At 44.7% G+C, this 22,508-nt stretch overlaps 1 protein-coding gene across 2 annotated transcripts in view; it reads left to right on the top strand.

Moving 5' to 3' along the window:
* csmd2 (CUB and Sushi multiple domains 2) overlaps window positions 1-22,508 on the top strand; it is a 246,732-nt gene that overhangs the window by 1,890 nt on the left and 222,334 nt on the right. The gene's annotated exons all lie outside the window — the stretch shown is intronic.

Raw genomic sequence — 22,508 nt, 5'->3', positions numbered from 1 at the left:
GGTCTGAGCGTCACTTCATGATCTGTGTGTTTGTTGAACACTCCGTCCTTCAGTGAAGCGTCGCGGTCTTTAGTGAAGGACCAAAAAAGTGGTCGCACCCTGCGCGCGCACGGAGCTCCGTCGTGATTAGAGCGCCTGGTCTCGCGCGTCCAATTAACGAAGGGACTCGCGCCAGTAGTGCTGCGTGTCAGTGCGCGAGTACACACTGTTCACACACGCGCACACACACTCCCCAACAACGCCACCATTGTCCGTAACGGGCGGAGGGACAGGGGGTGTGATGGATTCGCGTTCTCGCGCAACAGAGGGTACCCACCACCCGTACGCGCCACGGAGCTGCTTTCAGAACTCCACCGCGCGAGGATGTCTGTACGACAAGCGCGAGGTTTCACCGGGAGTCCCCCCCCCCCACACACCTTTTTTTTTTTTTTTTTCTTGCACGAGCGACGTTTGCACAGCGATCCGAGCGCGCGCTGCGTCGGCGGGTCTCTCTCGCTCTCTCTCTCTCTCCCCCTCTCTCTCTCTTTATCGCGCGCGCTGCGGCGGCCGTTCCGCGAGCAGTTGCCGCGTGCTCCCATTGAGCGGCACCAGAGCATCACGGTATATCGGCGCCGAGGAGCAGGGCGTCCTGCGGGAGTCCTGCGGAGGTCTCCGGACAGGGTCCGAGTCCGGTACCGAAACCCCCGCATATTTAGTCAAGGCATCGCGACAAGTCACGTGCACAATCCTCGGAGCCTGGGCCGGTTTGGGGGGCCTTCGGTGATTAAATTTACAACAAACCGGCGCTTCTGGTTTCTGAAGATGTATTTAAAGCTCATAGTTGAGATAATTCCTTATCACGGCGGATTGGCGCGTGAGGAGGCAATAACCCATCTGGTCAATTATAAAGTTATTATACAGAGTTTTACAATTACAGTCCAGATACCGGCCTGCTGGTATTTAATGTTTTTTTTTTTTTTTTAATTTTTGTTGCGCCAACTCGTTTCAAGTCTGGTTGATCAATATTTGCATAATTACTGTTGACACACAGTGAGCTCTTCCTCATGCGCTAACGGTGGAATAATGAATAAAATGTCATTGGATGCTCCTGGATCCCAGAGGAATAGTTAGTTTTGGTTAGGATTAGTTAATCTTTTTTATTGCTGAGGTCACCCATAAACTGTTCGAAGTGTGTATAGGTCAACCTCCAGCTCATATCTGTTAACGTTGGAGAAATTAGAGATGCATTGTCAGGGTGTGTTCATGATGCAACCTGCTGCAACGTCTTCAGGAACATCTGAACTGACAGATAGGCGGACGCTGGTTCTTTAAAGCACATGTCTGTTGACACGTTTGGATCGGCGTCTGGTCCCAGGATGTGGTTGTCGGTGCCTTATCTGCTAGCACTCTGACAGCAGGGACTTTGAAGAAACGGAAAAAGTCTGTGAAGGCATTGAGTGAGGGTGCTGAGTAAGGGTCCTCTTCAGCTTGGGGACGAGGAGGGTTCCCTCATAATTGAGGTTTCATCATTTCACCATTGGGGTTCAATCATCTCATCACTGAGATTTCATCATCTCACCATCGAGGTTTCATCATCTTGGGGTTCCATTGCTGGAGCGCAATTATCTCATTAGTGTTCCAGCTCAGTATCATGGGGTTTCCTCATCATTAGGGCTTCATCATATCATCATCAAGGTGCCATCCCAGCACTGAGAATCCATCTCAACAATCCTGTTCCATGTCATCGATGGAATTCCCTCTCATTATCAAGGTTCCATCTTATCATCATGATCATATCATCATCAGATTTTATGCTGAAAGACAACATCGTTTACATAAAATAACAGAAACAGAACACAAAAGCATTGGCTCTTTGCAGAAACACATGCAGTGGGATAGGGGACAATGACTAGTGCCCCACTTTGACCATCCCAAGACACACACACATTGTCTGAACCGCTTGTCCCATACGGGTTCATGGGGAGCCAGAGCCTAACCTGGCAGCACAGTGCGTAGGGAGGGCTGGAGGGGGAGGCAACACACCCAGGACGGGATGCCAGTCCACCGCAGGGCACCCGAAGCAGGACTTGAACCCCAGACCCACCGGAGAGCAGGACCTGGTTCATCCCACTACGCCACCACGCCCCCCATCCTCAGCCCTTTGTTGTTTATTTTTCATTGCCATTGATCTAAAAAGTTTGTTTAGCTATATTTTCCAGCTGTAAAATCACAAAATTCAGTTCCTTCCTCTTCTCTTTTGAATAATCTTGATCCTGAAATGTAGTTTAGACAGAGGCTTTTGCTGAGTCCACCAGCCGAATCTTAAGTGAATTTTTCATTTAAAAGTAGAAAATAGAACCAAAACAAAAATTTGTCTGAAGGTATGTCTTCTCCCTTTTGTGTCACTTTTTGTATTAACACACTGCAAAAAAAAAAAAAAAGAGATTTAACGTATCACATTACAGGTTGAAGGGATTATATCATTGGTTTGGCATATTATCTGAAATTAATCCCCAAGGAACATATGTTGGGGACATATGAGAATACTCATGGTTGTTGTGTGTAATCCGTTATTTTTCAGTACACTAATACATTGTGACAGGGAGAATAAACTGTTCATGACAGAACATCTCTGTTGTCATGCTGTCCATGCTGAGAGGTCAGCAGTTGGATGTAGTCAGCGGCTGATTGAGCTCAGCTCCTAGTATTGCTTGTCTAAAACCAACATGGGTGTCTTAATTTTTAATAAATAATCATAACAATCAAATGTCAGATGACAGCAACACAGCTTGTGGCAGTTCGTTGGCGTGCAATTCAAAACCTTTCCCAGAAAACGCATGCAGTGCTTTGTCCCTCTATTATTGACAAAAATTGCATGCCTACAGAATAATGAGGTAATGAATGGATGAGTGAGTTAATATTCTGGATTAATCCCTTGTAATTTCTACTGTATATAATATTACACAAACAGTCCAGTGTGGGCAGACCGCTTTGTCAAGCACAAAAAAGAATACGATGAAGGTGCTGAAGTCAAATATCACTCCTACTGTGTGTACAGAGACAAACTGTTTATATGGTGCTGGACGAAGTGTTATTAAACTCACATTTTGTGTATCTAGTACACCGAGTTTGTCTCAGGTGGTTGAAGACTCTCAGCCAAGGAAGGGGACACATCTCACATCAGGGACGCCCTGCTGAACTTTCAGCACCACGGACAGCTCCATTCTGAGCCGCCTGCAATTCTGTAGGGTAAAGGGACCTGGGGCCACTCTTGTCCCCTTGGATTGTCCAGTGGTAGCTAAAGAAGCCATTACTCATGGGGGAGATGCTCTAGCATCATGGGCAGGTGTCCGCCCTGGAATCCCTCCCCAAACACACTTATTTATGCTACATTTTTTAGCTTCATACTGGACTGTAAGTAAACCTTCCAGTTTTACCCTTTTCTCAGAATTTCTTGGTCTTGATTATGAGTCTAGATTCTTAATCACTGTTTGAACATGAGAAGGTCAGGCTCTGTACAGCTGTTGAAAAGCTGCAGCAGTTGCATGGAAGATTCCCTGGATCACACACGCCCCCCCCCCCCCCCCCACATGCTTCCACCCTCCCTTCCTGCCCTCCTCACAGGCTCCTTCTCCCTCAGTCTCATTGGGGTTGGAAGAGCTGCCAGGAGCCCCCCCGACTCCTTCTTTGGGGGGGCAGGGGGGATCTCTCCTGCTGCTTCCACCCTCCACCCACAAGAGGCAAAAAACATGACAGTAGTGTGTTTGTTTGTTCATTGGGCCAGGACGCAAAATGCTAAGCAGGAGCTCATTAGAGTGGGAGGGATCTCCTCGTGTCCTGCGCTTCCTTCACTTGTGGCTCCCTGTGGTGTAATAGAGGCCATTGGCAGAGACCGAGGATCAGCAACAATCGCATGTGTACACATTGGTCAACGCTAAATTGCCGATAGTAGTGGTGTGCGTTTTCCGAGCCGAAGCACAGACACAAGAGCCAGTAATCTGCGAACGGCTGTGCATCGACAAAAGTGATTAAACACTGCCGTATCACAGAGGCAGCGTATTTTATTTTCAGCATCATGTTAGCCGGACAGACTGTGGGAAGGGTGAGAAAGTAGGCATCTGGGCTTGCATCTTGGGTATTTTGAAGTGTTGACAATCTGGTTATTATCTTCACACCCCCCTTTGTCCACCCCAGCCTCCTCGCCGCCCCCTGCTGGAAGAGAGGTGCGAGAGGATGTTGGCAGTGCTGTAAATGGAATGGCGGGCTGTGCCGAGTGATCCTTGATCCAATGAGGATTTGTTCCTATGCTGCTTCTGAAAGGTCCTCCTTGCACGTCTCTGCAATCCTCTGCTCCTCCACCTCCGGTGGCTCGAATCCTTGTCACTCCCCCAAACGCAGTCTGAAGCACAAGAGGGTCTTGGTTAACGAAATCACTGCTCAGTGGCACATCCTTTTAGGATGCAAAATAAGGTCACCCTCATTCTCAGTGCCTTTGAACACCAACACAAAAAAATAGCTCTGTTAAATAAACTCCAGGATTTAGAGAGTTAATAACATAACCTTTCCTGTAGGACAGTTTCGACTGGACAGAAGTGAATGCATTTGTGATAAGTTGCATGCTATTTAGTGCCTAGTGTTTTTTTCATAGTCTATGGTCTAACAGTTTGTGAGGAAGGCATCACGGTGTCACCACTGTGAGCAGGGAGTACATAATGGATCGGTTTCAGCATTATGTCAGAGTTCAAGCATCGGGAAGCAGATAATTTTGGTGAAAATCTTTTGCCTAATGTTTAGGACACTTGGAGGCTGGAATGTCATTGGCAGTTGAAAATCCAGAAAAAAGTCAATAACATTTCACTGAAGTGGAACACATAATCAGTACATAAGTCCTGGAAGCATTTGAGTGAAATTTACCACGTTCTCTCATTGGTATTCATGGGCTGATCATTCCAGCGGGTTTTCTTATGGGTTAAATTGACTTTGCTTTTATTACATGCTGTGCAGTTTTTTTTTTTATTATTATTATTATTATTATTATTATTATTATTATTTGAAATCACAGAAAGAGGGTGCCTTTCTACGGAAAAGAGAAAAAACAAGCGTCTGCCCTTTTCTCATTATCCTTCGTTTGTGATCGGAGAACGGTTTCCCGGCACCGTTCCTCCAAAAGAGATTAAAAACAGTGTTTTCGTTGGATGGCTACAAATCCGGCAGCCCTGTGCCTGTCTTTCAGGGTTGCTATCTCCCCAGGATCAGCAGGAGAGATTCCTCTTCCCCTGCAACCTGTCAGTCCGCTGTCTGCTTAAAGCTTTGATTTAGTGTTCGCTTATCTTTGATCCCCGGCGATTAGATTATGGAGTTAATCCATTTATAGTGCCTCCACCTAGGATGTGTTTCTCACTGCATTCGCCTTCCTGCTTGCCTGTGACCCATGTCTCCTTTCACACCCCCCCTTAAAAAAATCTCACACACAAACACACACACACGTTGCCAATCCCCGACTCCTCAAGGAAGAAATATGTCAGTGGAGTTGAGTGTTACAGGAGGGCCTCTGTTATCTCTGACTCTACTTATTTACATAAATTGATGGAGGTGGGTCACGGTTGATGGAGAGAGGTTTATTTTCCGTACTTGGAGTTACTTGAGAGACTCCAGATTTTCAGGATTGATCCGGGTGAGAACATGTATAAAATCTTCTTTTTCTGCGAGATCCCTGGACGTCTTGGTCTATGTCCTTCTCCGCTGCTGTTGCTTAACTAGAAAGGGATCTGACCTGGGTGCTGACACAGGGTGCAAGGTGCATGAGAAAGGGTGGGAGAAGACTACTGGTATCCCGATGAGGAGTCCCAAAGGTGGCCGTTACAAAGACCACAACTGTTGCAGCAAATGACAGAAGCAGGAAAGAGGAGAGAGGAAGCGACACAGGGAGGGAGGCAGGCAAGAGGACGTTATCCCTTGTAATCCCTCTCAATGCCAAGCAGCTGTCACAGCAGCCGAGTCTGTCAGGCACTGAAGGGATGGGGTGGCTGGTGGTGAGCAGGGGTGATAGCAAGTCTTGTGGAGACTGCGAGGGCCAGGAGCTGTTGTTTTATGTGGTGTCACATAGTGATGGCTTGGTGATGCAGTGCATGGTATCAAAACAAGACTCCCATGGACCTTACAGTTATACCTGGGGTATGATGGAAGTCTGGAAACTCCAGCCAGCTCTTTTGCCACTCCCTTTGGGAAGCTGAACCTCAATCAACTTCGCTCTATGAAACAAGCAGCAGGGACTTTTCATTCACCTCCATGGCCCTATTCTCTGGGAAGGAGGCTAATACAACATTTATTTTGTTTTGTTGTTGCAGTGGATCTATAGAATGAGTCACCCCGATCAATAAGTCTGTGTGGACAATCATTTCGAATGCTTACCAGTTCAATTATTCCATTACTGAAAGAAAATCAATGCTTTTCACTTTTTTTGTCAGGGGATGACCAAAGAGGAAACTAACATTGTGTACTGGCTTCTTTGTCATCCTTAAAGTAGCTCTACGAAGCTAACTTACAGTTCGGATTCACCCCCAAAACGAGAGCCAGAGCCTGTAAAAAACTTTAAATACAGAAAGAATGCATTAATTTGCTGCTCTAATTGGTTGTACTTTCTACATCGAGATTCAGCCGCTGAGTATCGACGAGAAGCGATCACTCGTTCAATGTGAAATGAATCCTTGGGTTGGGGCAAGCGCCAGGCTAAGCAGATGGCAGTATGAAGCTCTCATCGTGCAAACAGAACGTGTGTTGTGAGTGGGAGGGTCATGGGAAACACTCCCATTACACCGCCTTCTTGGGTTGGGGTGGGAATCTTCCCCCTCTCTGACTTGTCTCTCTCCTCTGTGTCTGGTTGTCATGGGAACGACTTGTAACTCAGGCCCGAGTGGTGAACAATGAACAGACAGGCCCCCACATCCCTCAGCCCAGCGCTTTACCCACAATCCACCCTCCCATTTCCTGCCCAGAAAACAGGGACGATTATTCACTGGGAAACAAACAAACAGACTTGTAATGCAAATAAAACAAAAATAAAGCCCACGAAAATATAATGGATTCCAACAAAAGCCTATTTGTGGTACTAAAGGGGTATTTCTCATTGATTGGTTGTGCTTTTTTGTATGTAAATCTAGCGAGGTCTAAGCCACCGCTAAAGTTACAACCAAGGTAATCAAGATGTGAACAATGTAATGTAAATGTAAACAAGGCAGCAATGAATTGCTTGTTTTCAGCAGGATCTAGCCAATTCCCCCACCCCCACACTGTTTTGGAACACAGAACACATGTTAATTCTTAACGTAGCTGACAATGTGCTTGCGCGTTCGGAGATGGGATTTCCATTTTCTGTCGACTAAGGAAATCTGTCACTATTTCTAACTGCCTCCAGTAGCTAACAGCTAACATATGCATTATGTATCTAGTGATCTATGGAGTCCTGCATTCCTCTGGAGTCCAATCAGCAGCCAGTGAGAGTCTTGGACAGACAGAGTGGTGTCCAGTGAGAGTGTCGGTCAATTAGGTGTTTGTCCATAATAATTTTGGCCAAGAAAATTGTTGGCCAGTTGGATGCTGACCTGTGAGAGAGTTGGCCAGTGGCGGTGCTGGCCAGCGTTGGCCCGTAAGGGTGTTGGCCGAAGAGAGTGCTGGCTAATAAGTTTGGCTATTGAGGCTGTTGGTGGGTGAGATTGTTGGATAATGAAAGTGTTACAAAATGACAGTCTTGACCAATGAGATTGTTGGTCAGTGAGATGGTTGGCCAATGAAGGTGATGATGAGTGCCACCCTTGGCCAATGAGAGCATGGGTCAATGAGAACGCTGGCAGATTTCGCCCACCACGGCAGCTGAAGACACACCTCCAGCCAGGAGACACCGGGTGATCAATGGATACAGAGGCAGGGAAGACAGAATGATGGAAATAAGCAGAGTGTGAGAGAAATTGAAAAACGACGCTCAAACGCACACTCTCACACAGACCGAGTGTATTTAAGGAATCCTTTTTCATGGGTCAACGGAAACCACGGGTTAATCGGGCGGACATTCACTGCACTCTGCAGATTGAATAATCTTGTAAAGGCTGTTTCATCCGACTACGTCAGAAGATAAACTTTGAGTCGTTCAAAAGGCAGCAAATCTGCTGGGGTGATACGAGTCGTAATGCCGGACCAAATAATTTACATACAAATGCACTAAAAGATGTTCATGTAAAATATAAATAACACACCGGGGATATAAACACCCGTCTCGCAGGGCAACACGACAACAGCAGTACCCCCCACCCTGAACCCGGCTGCTGTCAGTTAAAAGAAGATGGGGCTTTTTTTTTTTACTTCTTTTTTCGGGAGAAATGAGGGTTGGAAAATATAGGTTTTCCTCCCACTAGCAGAGAAAAAAATACTTACAGTCCTCGGGGACTGGAGCTAACAGGAGTGGGATGCATCCCTGGTGTGGTTGCACAGCCTTTTATTGTCTCATCTGTTGTGTACATATTATTATTATTATTATTATTATTATTATTATTATGTGCCTTGCATTTGGATATTGGTTCAAATCCACTTCAGTTTGTGTGGAGCTTGGATGTTGTAATAAGTTTCAGGTGGACCGGTGACTCTTAAAGTGTCCGTAATCTTTCTATATGTGTGTGTGTGTTACACCACTCTGCTGTATAAAAGTGCGTTGATTGTGCGTGGTTTAGTGTGTCTAAGATTGCAAGTCACTTTGGACCAAACTGGATACTGGTTAATAATCTCTCTATATTGACACGGCAGATAGAGAACCGTCCGCCATGTGAATAAATGCAAATGTAAATATGTTTCGCACGTTGTTTCCTGTCCTCATTGCTGCCCTTCATGTTCCTGCAGCGTCGCAGAATGTAGGGGCCGTTTCAAGGCTTCCTCCCTTTGCTGAAGCAATTCAAAACCAGATCCTGGCTCAAGGGTATCGTGGCATACAGAGCAGCAGGTGGCGTGGTGGTTAAGGTTTCTGGAACAAGCTTGTGGAGGAGCCCTGCTGCATACAATAATACACAGGGAAAGATGTTCAACCCCTCGTGCCAAAATCAAGGGGGGCTGGACACAAACCAACCACGCCACAGTATTCCATCCCTCCCAAAACCCCGCCAAACAGTTCCCTTCACAAGAAAAATCAGCCCACATCATGGGCAAACACCATCCTCCTCGCCGGGAGCCACCGCGAGCACTTCGTTGGGGTTGTCAAGTGGGCACCTTCCTTCGTTTATGTTTCATTGAATTGAGCCCACGACACCTCCAGAAGGCTCAACGGCGAGATCTGGCATCCCAGACCCACCCCCCTCCATGCCCACAGTGCCATCCCAGCGACTCCACCCACAAAAAAAAAAAAAAACCCCTACCCCAACCATGCATCAACCACCAACAATCAACCAACACACCACATCAGCATATGAAGGTGACAACAAAACTCAAACCATTGATGTTCACATAGGCGAGTACTCCCCACTCAAGTTGTCAAGTATGCTTCCCCCAAACACCCTGATGCCTCCTCATCCACAGCCACTGACTGGATCTTTCCGCTACCTCTGACAAGCTTTTAATCGCTGCTCTTAACGACAGACCCCTAAAACCAAACTCCAACAGTAGCGACGTGGTTGATTTTGCAACAAACCCTCTAGTACCGATCTCCACCGGTCTAATAACGCACTGCCAGCTTCGCTCCCTCACCTCACCAGCCAACTCAGTATACTTCAATTTCTTCCTCTCAAAGGCATCTTCCAATGAGTCTTCGAAGGGTATCGTTAATTCAGTGAAGTACACTATCCGTGCACCCTCGAAGTACAGCACAATATCGGGTCTCAACGCCGTGATCGCAATGCACTGTGGGCGGCATCTGCAGCTGTTTTCCCACGTCCGCTACCAACTTCCAGTCACGCACTTCACCCCACTTAAAACTTGTACCACCACGACCACGCGCGTGACTTGCAACACTCTCCCCCTCCCGCACAGAAGAAATTAGCTTATTTCTTCCACACCGCGGGAGTGAATTAACTTCAACCCGCTTGTTCTCCAACAAGCATGCTATAATACCCTTGAACAAGACACCTTCCCCATAAATTTCACCAGTAGAAACACCCAGATTTATATATCTGTAAAATTATAAGCTGTTTTGCCTAAAATCCATAGCCAAGTAATAATAATAATAATAATAATGATAGGACCTTTACAAGGAGTACAGTTCCTATTCCATTATGCCACCTGTTGCAGTTATGTAGGCGTAATAAACATTATAAAGAAATGTGTCACAAGTGTGGTGTAACCTGTCTGAAAGTGTATCATCTGGGTTGATGTTTATTTTAGTCATCCCACTCTGCCAAAATTATTTCTGAGTCATTTCCTTGGAGCAACAGTGTTTCCCCATCATCACTCCATCACCCTGTAGTGTATAATTACTCTGGGTGTGTGTGTTTTGGGGGTGTGTGTGTGAGCTGTATGCGCGGTTGACTTGATTTCAGTGTGTTGCGTTGGGTCGAACTGCTGTTTTTCCTTCCTGCCAGCGCTGCCTTTGACGAAGCTGCCTCTCATCTCACTAACAAGCTCTACGGAGATGAGACGGCTTTCTGCCCCGCTTGTGAGGGGGGCACTTTGCTTTGTTGGGGGGGATTTGAAATGTGAATTGACTCCTGTGTGGAGCAATTCTTTGGTAATTCCTTCTCGTGACCCAAATCACGACAGTCCTCCTGAAGCAAACAGTTATGTCAGCCTGTGCTGTGATACTTTAAATATTTAGGCTCATTTTTTCATCTATATAATATTAGAATAAAAGCTGCTGTGTACGTAGGTACAGTGACCTTCGGATCTCGGTTTAGAGGGAAAATCCGTATTCTTAAGGTAATGATATGAAGGGTTACTGTAGTAAGGTGCTAACGTTGGTTTCATTTATTTATTTTTTCCATTCAGGTGTTCTTTTTCCGTTGCCTGGGCAGCAGGTGGCGTAGTGGTGAGAGCTCTCACCTTGCAGCTGAAAGACCTGAGTAATACAGTGCCTTTTATCAAAGTCCTTTCCCTTTAAGTGATACATTAAAAATACCCTGTTGTATAAATCATTGTCAGCAGATTAATATACACCCTTCGCTTTGTAAATTCCTGCAGAGAAAGATTTTAATTTAACAATAACAGGTGAGTTTTGTGCTTGAAAGATGGATACGACAGATGTCATTTTGGCCGCACCCACGACCCTTTGGGGCTGTAGAGTAAACCCTGCGAGCACGTACATCGGTTTATCTGTCAAAGCATGAGCGATGTTTCTTAAGCCTGCTGTTGTTGTTTGTTTTGTTGTTCTTTACTTGTCGCTCTATTACCTGCTCAATCTGATGGAAACCGAGGATCCATTTTCTCAGCTGTTTTTGATTTTCCGTGTGAATATGAATATATCTGCTGCATGCGTTCGCCCGGCAAACTCGGGCCCAGCAGGGCAACCGCTGGTGATGTCTGATCCGAAGGGAAATATTACACGGTGCAGCTGACCCACAATGCATCTGGAACACACCATTGAGGAGAGACTGGTTGGCCCTTGCTGATTTGTGTTATGTCAGTCATATTTAATATCTTCTCAATAACTGTGATTTTCTTGGTAATATGTAAACCTTTACATATTATCATTTACACTGAGCTGATGTTGACCACATATACAGAGTCCTTCCAGAATGTTCTGTCCTCCGTCTGCAATCTTGGTGTTTAAATTAGTGCGTCTATTGTTGGCGTGACTGCGTCCATCCATCTAGTTGCTTCTCACCCTCTTCTTTTTCTCCCTCCAACTTTTCCAAGCATTACCGTCTTCCCGAGGGAATCCTGTGACATTTTGGGTATGAATCTGAAAATCAACCGTCTCTGAGTTCCTACTGCTGCTTCTCATATTCCGTCAAAAGATGCTGTGAGGGTTTTTCGACCCGAGCGAGATCAAATTTAAATATTTGATAATGGTGGATATTTTGGCATATATTTTATCATGCAAGGGATATTTTAAAATTTCTGTGCAAATATAATTTTTAACATATGTATGCTGCATTTTTGGGGCCGTTGTCATACATCTGGATGCAGTCTGAATTCAGGTATTTAATGAAAAACGCCCTGGAGCAGGTCAGTATATGCGAGTTATGGGTCGGTAATGGGATCCTGTGTTATGCCGTAGGGTTTCTGACAAATCCGCTGCCTTCATGACGGTGAAGATGTGCCGGTCAGCTTTGCTCTCTTTCGGAGCACGTCAGGAACGTGTGTAAGATCTGGCTGCACTTGCTGATCTCAGTTGACAGGACCAGCGGCTGCGGCGCCCTGTGTTCGGGTGGTGAAAACCGCTCCCTGACCAGCAGAAACACCAGCTGGATGCTGTACTTCTAGCAGATGGGTCAATATCTGGTTTCATGCCTGGAGGTTGGGTGGGATGTGGATTTGTAAAAATGAAAAATGCATGCAGAAAAAGGTGAGGATTTTTGGCTTAAATTACAGCTCTTTCTGCGATGGAACTATTAAAAAGATTAGCGATGTCGGTTGCTGAGCCAGAAGCCATATTTCAAGAGCAGTACTTTTCCTTCCGTCGATCCAGAGTCTGATAGCGCCTGGCTTTAAATAAGATTTTTTAGTGGGAAACATATGTATGCAAATACATTTACAAATATGAATCCATACAGAGGTCGCAGATGCTTGCATAGCTTTAGTAGTGGGGGTTTCTCCAACGGCTCTCATGATGTGGCATAAATGAGCGGTCCACTAAGTTTCATTTCACTACTCAGTAGGGGGCGCAGTGTTTGAGAAACTCTCCAGTGATTTCCAGTTCCAAGAAGGGCTCCTTGCTGCGAGGTACTTAACTTTAAATAGGTAAAAGTGAAAATCGATATGCTATAAATATCACTTTGGATAAAATGTTTCACTAAGCAGCTAAAGATGTGATATAGGAGGCATGGGGCTATTTGCTGTGGAGTAAGTAGAGAAATATATGAAATTATTTAGAAACGACTTGGTGAATAATCACATCTGAAGAAACTCAAGTGTTCAGAGAGGAAGGCAACTGGTATCAACCTTAGATCATTGCTTTTTATGTCTATCGTTAGTGTCTTTTGTGAAATGCACCCACAGAGTGGGCAGGAAGAGCGGGTTCCGCAGGCGGAAAGGATACAAGTGTCATGAAAAAAGGGCGTTTGTTCTCATCAAATAGCCATCACTGGACAGAACTGGAAGAGAAGTGGTTCTCGCCGTGACTCAGTCCCCTCCAGAGCCGTTTGTGGAGGTTTCCGAGGACGGTTGTTAAAACTGTGAAATGGTCAGAGGGTGTTCTTTGGAATTGGTCTGAGCGGTATACCGATGAGCCTGTTAGACTCAATATTAGACTTATTGCCCATCGTCGATGGGTCACAGTGTTCATTCTTTCAGAATTCTCTGGTGAACCTATGACCGAATAGTGCATTAAGCAGCAGGAAGCATGACGGTCCATGGCCCAGGAGGGATCCTGCTATTGTACCCTCGAGAGAGGGACTTGCCCATATATTTCACCGGTAAAGTGCCATGCAAAACCACAAATTGCTTTGGATCGAAGCATTGAATGAGCAATGAGCAGTGAAATAATAAATACGGCAGTGAAAGGAGAACGCTTCGTCAACTATGTTAGCTAAGGCGTCATCTTTATGTCTTGAAATCCCTGCACGCACGCACGCGCACACACACACACACACACACACACACATCCAGAGAACTACCAGGCCTCAGATCTTGGGTGCACTGAAGGGTTGCTGCGTTTCGTACCAGTGCAGGCAAGATCGATGCATCAAAGTGTCACGCTGCGAGATGCAGCTCTCCGTCAGCATAACAGTAGTGCTGGGCTAAACAAACACAGGTCTTTACTCAACATGGTCCCCTTGGTGCCACCAAACGCGGCTAAAGAGCTCCTGTTTCTCATCTGCGTTTGCAGGAGGTTAATCAGTGGTTGGAATACACTACCCTGGAGTGAAACCCAGGCTTGTTTAATTGTTCCCTCTCCCCATGCCTCCCTCTGTCCTTCTTTATGGGCTGCTGGAGCACTATTTTGTGCTGTACCCTGCAAATTTGGAAGACCGTGTTGTAGTGGGTCTTGTAGGCTCTACTTCTTTTGGCTGGTGGCCTTTATTGACAGAATGACTGAGAAGAAATTGTGTGTCAGTGGAAGCCATTGCAGTGCTCAGCTGGCTGCTCACAGGCCAGATTTCACCATAATGGAACGATGAGACATTAGGTTTTTAGAGGTCTTGTAGAGCTTGAATAAACTCATGATAATGTTTAATTGGTAACTGGAAAATGGACATGTGATATGCAATAAGGTTTTTTTTTTATTATTAGAGTTAGGGATATGGTTGTCACAAAGAGCAGACTGGAGACCCGGGTGTGGACCTAAGTGCAGAATCATTTATTACAAAGATACAAGGAGCAAAGTAACACTTGTAGTCGGGGACAAGCATCAATCCGAAGTGCTTCGAATGTGGTTCGAGAGGAGAATCCGAAGCCGTGGTCGATGAAGCAAAGTGAAGTCCGATGCCATAGAAGATGGGAACAGGGACAAAGAGGGAAACACACGGAGAAGACCAGGTAAAGCACTGTAGAAATGTCCTGACCACACATGGGCAGTTGTCTCAAAGAGATTTCACAACTAGGGAGCGGTAGACTGGTGCTCTTTATATCCAGCTGTGTTGATTATGACCAGGTGCTTGTGGTTATGCTGCGGGTGCTGGCGTGACAATGGTTACTTACTGACTAATTATGAGTTCTCAGCTCCAGCTATTAAATAAAAACTCATGGGTCCTGGACCTAAACACCTTGATCTTCTGAAAGGCGATCATGTTTCAGCATGCGCTTGTTTTGCTGCCTTAACCGCAACAGATCCTGGCATTCATGTTTTGTTCTGCAAAATGCAAACGTGGTGAAAAACAAAGTCAAACTAAAAATAACATGGCTCCTCATGCTCGCAAGGACAGTAAGAAAATCTCACTCTTAGCATTTCGCTACTGGATTCTGTGAGTATTCCTAATAATGATACTTAGCAAGCAAGGAACATTTTGTCTGCTAAACCTCCCACCCTATCTCACCCGAGGCTTTTGGGGAAGGTTCTGCAGAACGGGTGAGCCTGTGGTGTGCTTGCTGAGATCTTTACTGTTGCCATTTACATACTGGGAAGAGCAACCTTGAATGTTAAGTCAGCGAGGGTCACTCTCTGTGTCCGTTGGCTCTGCAAGATGAACACGGGGTCTCAGGATGCTCCTAGTGCTGCCCATCTACCCAGCACTCAGTCCTCGCCTTTGCATGGCTTTCCCTCATTCCACCACATTGTAAGGCAATCCTGCTCTCCGCTGAGGGAGGGCAGATGCTCACTAACACCGTGTCTCGGCTGATGAGCGGAAGGAAGGCAGCCGTGCCTTCTAATGGATTGCTCTCAGTTTTTGGAAGACCTTCAGCGGCGAAGGTCGTGGTGTGCCAGAAAGAGGTGGACTGATGCACCAACAAAAGGCGAAGAATTTCCGCATTCCCCTCCTCCAACCCACCCAAAATATGATTAATATTGACCTCTCCCCTCGGAATGTGGGATTTATATTGTTTTGGATGAGCGTCTTTGCCAAAGGAGGAGTAAAAAGGACTGTCTAATGCGATCCATCCTGGCCCAGGCTTTTGATTCAGTCCAACTTCTGATCTCCTCATCAATCCAATTTCCACCGCTTTGCACGCTTCCATTCTGACTGTTGGCTTCATATTGCACTACGGTGCTCCAGCTTAGACTCTCCACTTAATGGTCCCTAAACAGAAACAATTCATAACTTGTGTGTGGCAAGCCAAAGCCTGGCTACACTCAAACAGCACAACTGACAGTTGCACCAGGGAGCAGCCCAGCAACGAGCCCCAAGTGTGGCCAATTTTCCTAATGACTTAATAGAAATGGAAACTTTGAGCTGAAGAGAGAAAGGAAAGTTTTGGATGAAGATTCTGCTAGCATGAGTAGGTATCTTTAGTTCCAATGGGCTGATTGCTGGCTTCTTGTGTATGGATTATTGCGTTACTGGTTCTCTTACATGGGTGTTAGGCTCCTGTTGGCTGTATTGTGTTTAAACATGGGGAAGATAAGTGAAAAGCACCCCAAATCCTTCAACACTTGTTCCCAGCTATGTCATTCCCTGGACCTGACATGTCACTTTGTAATTTAGAAAAACAAAACAAAAAAAATGTGCGTAATGTTCTATGAATGACCGGTGGGATGGATTTGGGTGGTTTTCACGACATGGAGGAACACAGGTTCAACTTGGTACACAATTGCTTTATAACTTGGTCTGGATTTGAGACCAGATCGTACAGAAGCTGTTGAAAAGTGCGAAAGGCATAATTTTGGAATCCATGAAATGAAGCCAACATGACACCTACTGCCAGTGTGTATTGAATTATTAAATTAACCCCACAGTGATGCTGACTGATGGAAATTTGGGACCTGGAGGGTGTCTGGGTAGATTTGGAATCAGCAGTGATTCAAAGTGCTGGATCCAGTGACAGAGTTCGCCCTGGTTGACCGCCTTGGGTCAGGCCCCTTACGGCTGCCCGCTCGTGTGTGCCGAGGTCAAGTGGTCTTTCAGCGGTTGGTGTAAATTCTCATTGTTCCTGACAGGGGTCCCTGTATTGTGAATCCCCTTGGGAGCTGCAGACGTTGTGATGAATGGTCCATGGCAACCAGAAAGCCCTGTAACAACCGTCCCTCAGCATGGCCACTAACCCCAAGCCAGTATTGCCGTGCAGCCTGGATGCTAGACAGGAGAGAGAGCCCTAGCAAGATTTTTAAAAATGGCTCATTCTGCTTCCATTATTATTTAGAAAATTTATATGGAAACAGCCTAGCTTTCTGATGACCCCTGTCAGATCATCTGTATTTCACTCTGTGGGGTGTTTCTTCCCTCGTTGAGTATATTTTAAGATTGTATGGAAACTTAAATGCACCTCGGGTTCTTTTGCCACCTTCGGTCTCGACTGACTGCTGAACTCCCTGCTGCTGGCTGACGTGTGGAGCTCCAGGGGTCTTCCTTTGGAGGAGCAAATAGCTCTTGCTGACAGGGGTATTTTAACCAGCGGGATTGTAGGCCCTGCATTGGTGTGAGGGCGACATCCTTCTGCGAGGCTGGTCCTTACATGCCCCGACAGACCTACAAGAATCCACTCTGCTCAAGATCTGGGGGAGCGCATTCAGAATGGGTGATGCTGAAGCACACTCTGGTGTCATAAGCATGAGATGCTCATCTGTCACTACTTATTTCCTCAGAAGGTGTTTCTCAAAATAATTTTCTCCAAAAAAGCAACGCTGCTGTGATGAGGCTTTCTTCAGATAACGACACACTTCAACCCAGGATCATGCAGGAATGAGCATTTGATGGAGTGAGGGCTTCTGAGGGTCTTACTACCATTAATAAAAGCCTCGATGCAGACCTCCCTTCCATAGCTTCTACCTGAGTAGGTAATAAATATGCGAGAAAGGATCCCACAGATGAACCTTGTGGTTCTTAACCGACTCAGAAAGGAGGAGCAGGACCACAGAGCTGGTTTCATTCGGTTTTCAGTTTTTAAGCATGGGAGGAAATGTTTAGACAAGTAGTTTTAAGAAAGACATGAAAATCGCTGATAAGATCTGGTTTTTCATCTTGTGGGCCTCAGGGCTCAACTGTAGGCTTGGAAGATCGCGATCAGTGTCGTTTATATCGGATGTGTTTGCCGGATATGTTTAAGCCCACATTTGTCTTCATCACATCAGCATTTCTTTGGACTCAGCTATATATAGTCATAGATTTTCTTAGCTATTAATGAGCTGCCTTGTGTCAAAGATCTTGAGTAACCATATGTTACAGCTATGAAATGGTTTTTTATTTTCCTTCCTCAGATACTTTTAAACGTTCTTCATTCAGCCTCTGTGACAGTGTCAAAAGACATACATAAGCAAAAATTATCATCAAAGCCCAAAAAAGTGTGTGTGTGTGTGTGTGTGTGTGTGTGTGTGTGTGTGTGTGTGTGTATGTGTTGTAACCGAGTTCACAGACTCCTGCTGTTAATTCAATTGTATAAGGAAATAATTATTCAGATGCAAGAGTGAAAAAATGCAATTTTCCTCCTTGTTTGTTTGTGTGATTGTTTTTTTTTTTTTTTCATTTATTATTATTAAATATGGGTTATGCTGATGGCAGATGTCCTCCAATTATGGATCCGTAATTATATTTTAATCACCCAGCGTCGAAACTCAGGAAGACAGCTCAAACATATAAAGGAGTGTCTCTCTGGGTCGGTGGGACTTGATGTTCCTGCAGGTGGTCCGCAGGGGACCCAGCCAGTTGCCGGTCCGTTTCCGAAGCAGTCGTAGAGGGAGGAAGGGGTCAGAGCCCCCCAACAGTAAACCCTGTTGTTGTTCACGGGGGCGCTGTTACAGTCCCACAGTTTGACGGGTGGTTGAGAACAGCTGGGGAGACTAATGTGGGGAATTTGTATCACTCCAGTGAACCCAGCCCTTGACTTGAAACTTCCTTGGATAAGGCTGCAGTCCTGGCGGTTTAGCTCTCCTTTCTGTCCCACTCTAACCCCATCTTTATGCCATCAAGTGCCTTTGATGTAAATAAACCTGCACTGCTGGCAGTTTTGCATTCAGAGTTGAATATTTAATTCCAGACAAACTGTCTCAATCAGATGCACACACCCTACTGGGACTTTAGGTTGATCCCTTCTGCTCGCAAATGTATTTCTTCAGTGGCTGCGCCCCCTACTGCCTGATACTTACACGCACCTTGTAGGTTATTAACCACTGTATCAAAAGGCGAATTTAAGTGCAGCAGGAGTCCATTTGGGCCTGGCACCATCGCCTGGGCTCCCACACACATGCACGCCCCAGGAATCGACTTGGCGCTTGGCAAATTAACTTTGACATTAACCTTGCCGCATATTAGTGGCCATCGATCCAAGGAGATCCACATCGTCGTCGTGATGTTGGGGGGAGATAACGAGGCAAATGATTGATTTGCTATTTGGTAACTCTCTGTTTTTAGTTAAACAGCCACAAAGCACACATTCAACACCAGATCAAAAACACCGGTTTAATGCTTTTTTTTTTTGTGGATTGGTACATTATGTTGATTACATAATGACATGGTGATGCTAAGCATCTGCTTTCATGCAAAATATTAGAACTCCCAGTTCTGCTTGTACCCATCACCTGAACAGAAGGAATCCAAGTCAGTTACCTTGACTAGGGATAAATAGCATATAAATTTCAAATACATATTTAAAAAAGTTTTTAAATTATGTATAATTCTGTATAATCATTTAGTTTGCAGTAGCAGGATTTTATCACCCTACATTTAAATTCCAAACCCAATTAGAGTTCCAGTTGGCATTGCCCAGTTTTCCATGGTCCTCAGATTATTGCTGCAGTTCCCAATTTCCTGAGAGCGGGCAAGTCGGGCACAGGGGATTCTAAGCTGCTTTAAAGGCACACAAGCGGGTCGGTTTAATACCTTATGAGTTCAGAGAAGCACTTCCATCGTTTCCACGTGAAATGGGCAGCCGGCATGACCACGCCTGAAAAGGTATAACGTGTTCTCCCTATTTGCTTTCTGATAAGATCCTTCCGGAAGCAGTTTGCACAAATTGGAGTAGGAGGGCTGCAAAGCGCAGCCTCATTTGTTATCAGCAGTGTATTAGTTAAGCTTCCACGTTCTCTGTGCTTACTTCTTCACTGATTTTTCCGGTCTGTACATTTTGTATTATTTAATTAAACATTATTCCGTGGTTCTTGCTGAATTGCTGATGTGTATTTCCATTAGTAGAAATGTATTCTACTTGTGGGTTGTCATACATTAGTTTTTGTGGTGGTGCCTTGGCCACGCCCACCCATGTCAAAAGTCAACTGTAGCATTATAATGGACACTTCCACAGTCACCAGGTGATATTGCAAGAATGACCCCTGCGCACCCCCTGTTCTTCTGCTACAAATGATTAACCAGAGACAAGTGTTTGGGGGAAACTGCAAGTCTGCTGTCTGCAACAGGTGTTTATTAGTGTGGTTTTGAATCACAATGTTGAATCACAATGAGGAAGAGTCAAAATGGGAAAACTGTAAATAGCAGTTGATCTGCCAGGATCTGGTTGCTCTTCACAACCTTGTTGGGGGAGCAGAAGAGTCATAGGGAGTTCCTCCAACTGATCTTTGAGCTCAGATCTTTGGCCCATGGTGTCATAGAGGGGTTCAAGGGAAGCCATTTCAATAAATATGATCAGCCTTGGCTGGACTCATGAACATCCAGTCCCATTGAGGGTAGGGTGCAGCAAGGTAGAATTCATTGTATGGATGTATTGTTCTTGGTGTTAGTTACATAGGTTAGGTATGGTTGGTGATGTATGGGTGAGACCTGGTTAATGGCACAGGGTTTGATGGGTTTGATTCTATGAGTGTCACATGGTTCATGATGTAGGGTAGAACAGTGTTGATTGCAATGGTGGGATATGCTTGGTGGAGAGCTGAGGAGGGGTTGTAATTGGTGATGTAGGATTGGTTGTATGGGTGTCATATGGTTGATGTAAAGTGGCATGGGTGGTGGTTAAAGAGACTCTACTTCAGCAGGTTTGTATTAAGACAGAAGGAGGTGCAATTAATTAAAAGTCCTTTTGGAAATGCAGCCAGATCAGTAATTTAAGCTGCTACTGATGGATTGTGCCATGCACAGTTATTAAAATTTCAAATTGAACACAGTGTTTTATGAGTGGCCACTGACAAGTATGCAAAAGGGGAAGCACAATTAATGCGGAGGAGTTTTGTGGTGCAGCCAGCCTGTTGGGCCATAGAAATTACAGCCATTAATAACAAGAATGGTGTCTCCAGGCCTAGCTCCTTGACCGCTGGCAGTGCTGGTACCACTGCAGAAGCACTGATTCAACGTTTCCTCAAGGTTGTGGTGGTGATTTCTGGGTTACAAATTGTACAATGACAACATTACTATTGTACGATTTAAGAGAATCTGCATGTAAAACTGAGGAAGGTACAGGATCCTTGTATTATGAATGATTATAATATGAATTTTCAAACATTTTTCAATTTTTTCACTTAGTTTTTAATAGAATTTTCTTCAAATACGTTGTAATATTTTTGTTGCAGAGGAAATACAACTTTTTATGTGCCCATCCAATCGGCTTAAGTAAAGTGCACCCAAACATGAGTACGTAATTGCATTAATTCAGCTCATTTGCACAGGGATTCCAGCTTTTGTCTGGTGTTAACCAATATTGGTGGTTAATAAGACGAGAAAAAACAGTTGTTTATGAGGTGAATTGTCAAACACTGGAGTTTAATCTTTGGAGGTTAACTCCCTAAGAAATCACAGACTGGATAACCATTGAAGCTTGGGAGCTTCAGATGGAAGCTGCCTTGTTTTTGTTGAACAAATAAGTAAAATTGGAATCGTGAGCTTCACTTTTCTTACCTTTGGGGGTGTACAACATCAGCAGTCATTCTCTTTGAAATCATGTTGCTGCACTCCAACACAGCCAGCAGCTTTACTGACAATGGTAGGAACTGAACGTTTCGTTTGTGTCTGTGGCTCCATGGTAATCCATTTACTGTTGCCATTTTTGACAAAAGAAAAACACTCCCTTGTTTGCCTTGGTTCACACACAAAACCTTACCATCTTCCTTCTGACAAGCTGTACTATATACTATTTTAGCAAAATTGCTGTCTATGCTAGAATCTGTTCCAAAGGAATCTTCTTCTGGAACATTTCTAATATCAAATTCAACATCTGAAATGTTACTATCACCATTTTCCATCCACTCTGTAAAAAATTTTGCAGCTTCTACAGCAGAAAACCTTCTTACCAAGTTGCTGCAACAAAATGGCTGACAGGAAGTGTTTCCTGTCACATGACCATTTATCAAAAATACAGTGACATCAATACATGTGCGCAAAAAAAAAAAAAATAAAACAGCAAGGGACCCAGACATCAAAAAGCATATAGTTCAGTTACACATATTTCAAAAAATGATGCAAAAACTGTCAGTGGGCTATGAATCCTGCCCCCATATTACCCTCCAAGGATAACAGTTTTTGGAAACAACTTTCAGTCATTTTACATTAGTATTTTGCTTTTATGTAACTCAAAGCTGATACAAATATTAAAATATCTAAAGTATTTTTGCACATATCAAAATTATATAAAAATTAAGTGAATAAACTGAAGGATTTCTGTGTCCTCAAGCTTTAAGTTTAATAACCTTTTGTTGCTAATTATCATTCAGCTTTTATTGATTGTTTTTTAGTGGTAGAAGTGTGTTTGGGGCTATGAAATTTGCACAACAAACTGATTTCTAATCTCAGTTGTGCTGTAAGACGACAAGAAGATGTGTACATATAGTATGTGTATATAACTGCTATCACTACCTGTATGACATCTGTTTCAGGAGCCCATTGTAATGAACTAATTTGTTCTACTGCCACACCGTCTAGCACATCTAA

Source organism: Scleropages formosus, chromosome 23 (assembly GCF_900964775.1).
Source record: "Scleropages formosus chromosome 23, fSclFor1.1, whole genome shotgun sequence".
NCBI classification, from domain to species: Eukaryota; Metazoa; Chordata; class Actinopteri; order Osteoglossiformes; family Osteoglossidae; genus Scleropages; species Scleropages formosus.
Note: the sequence above shows the minus strand (reverse complement) of the source record. Positions and strands in the feature narration are given on the sequence as shown.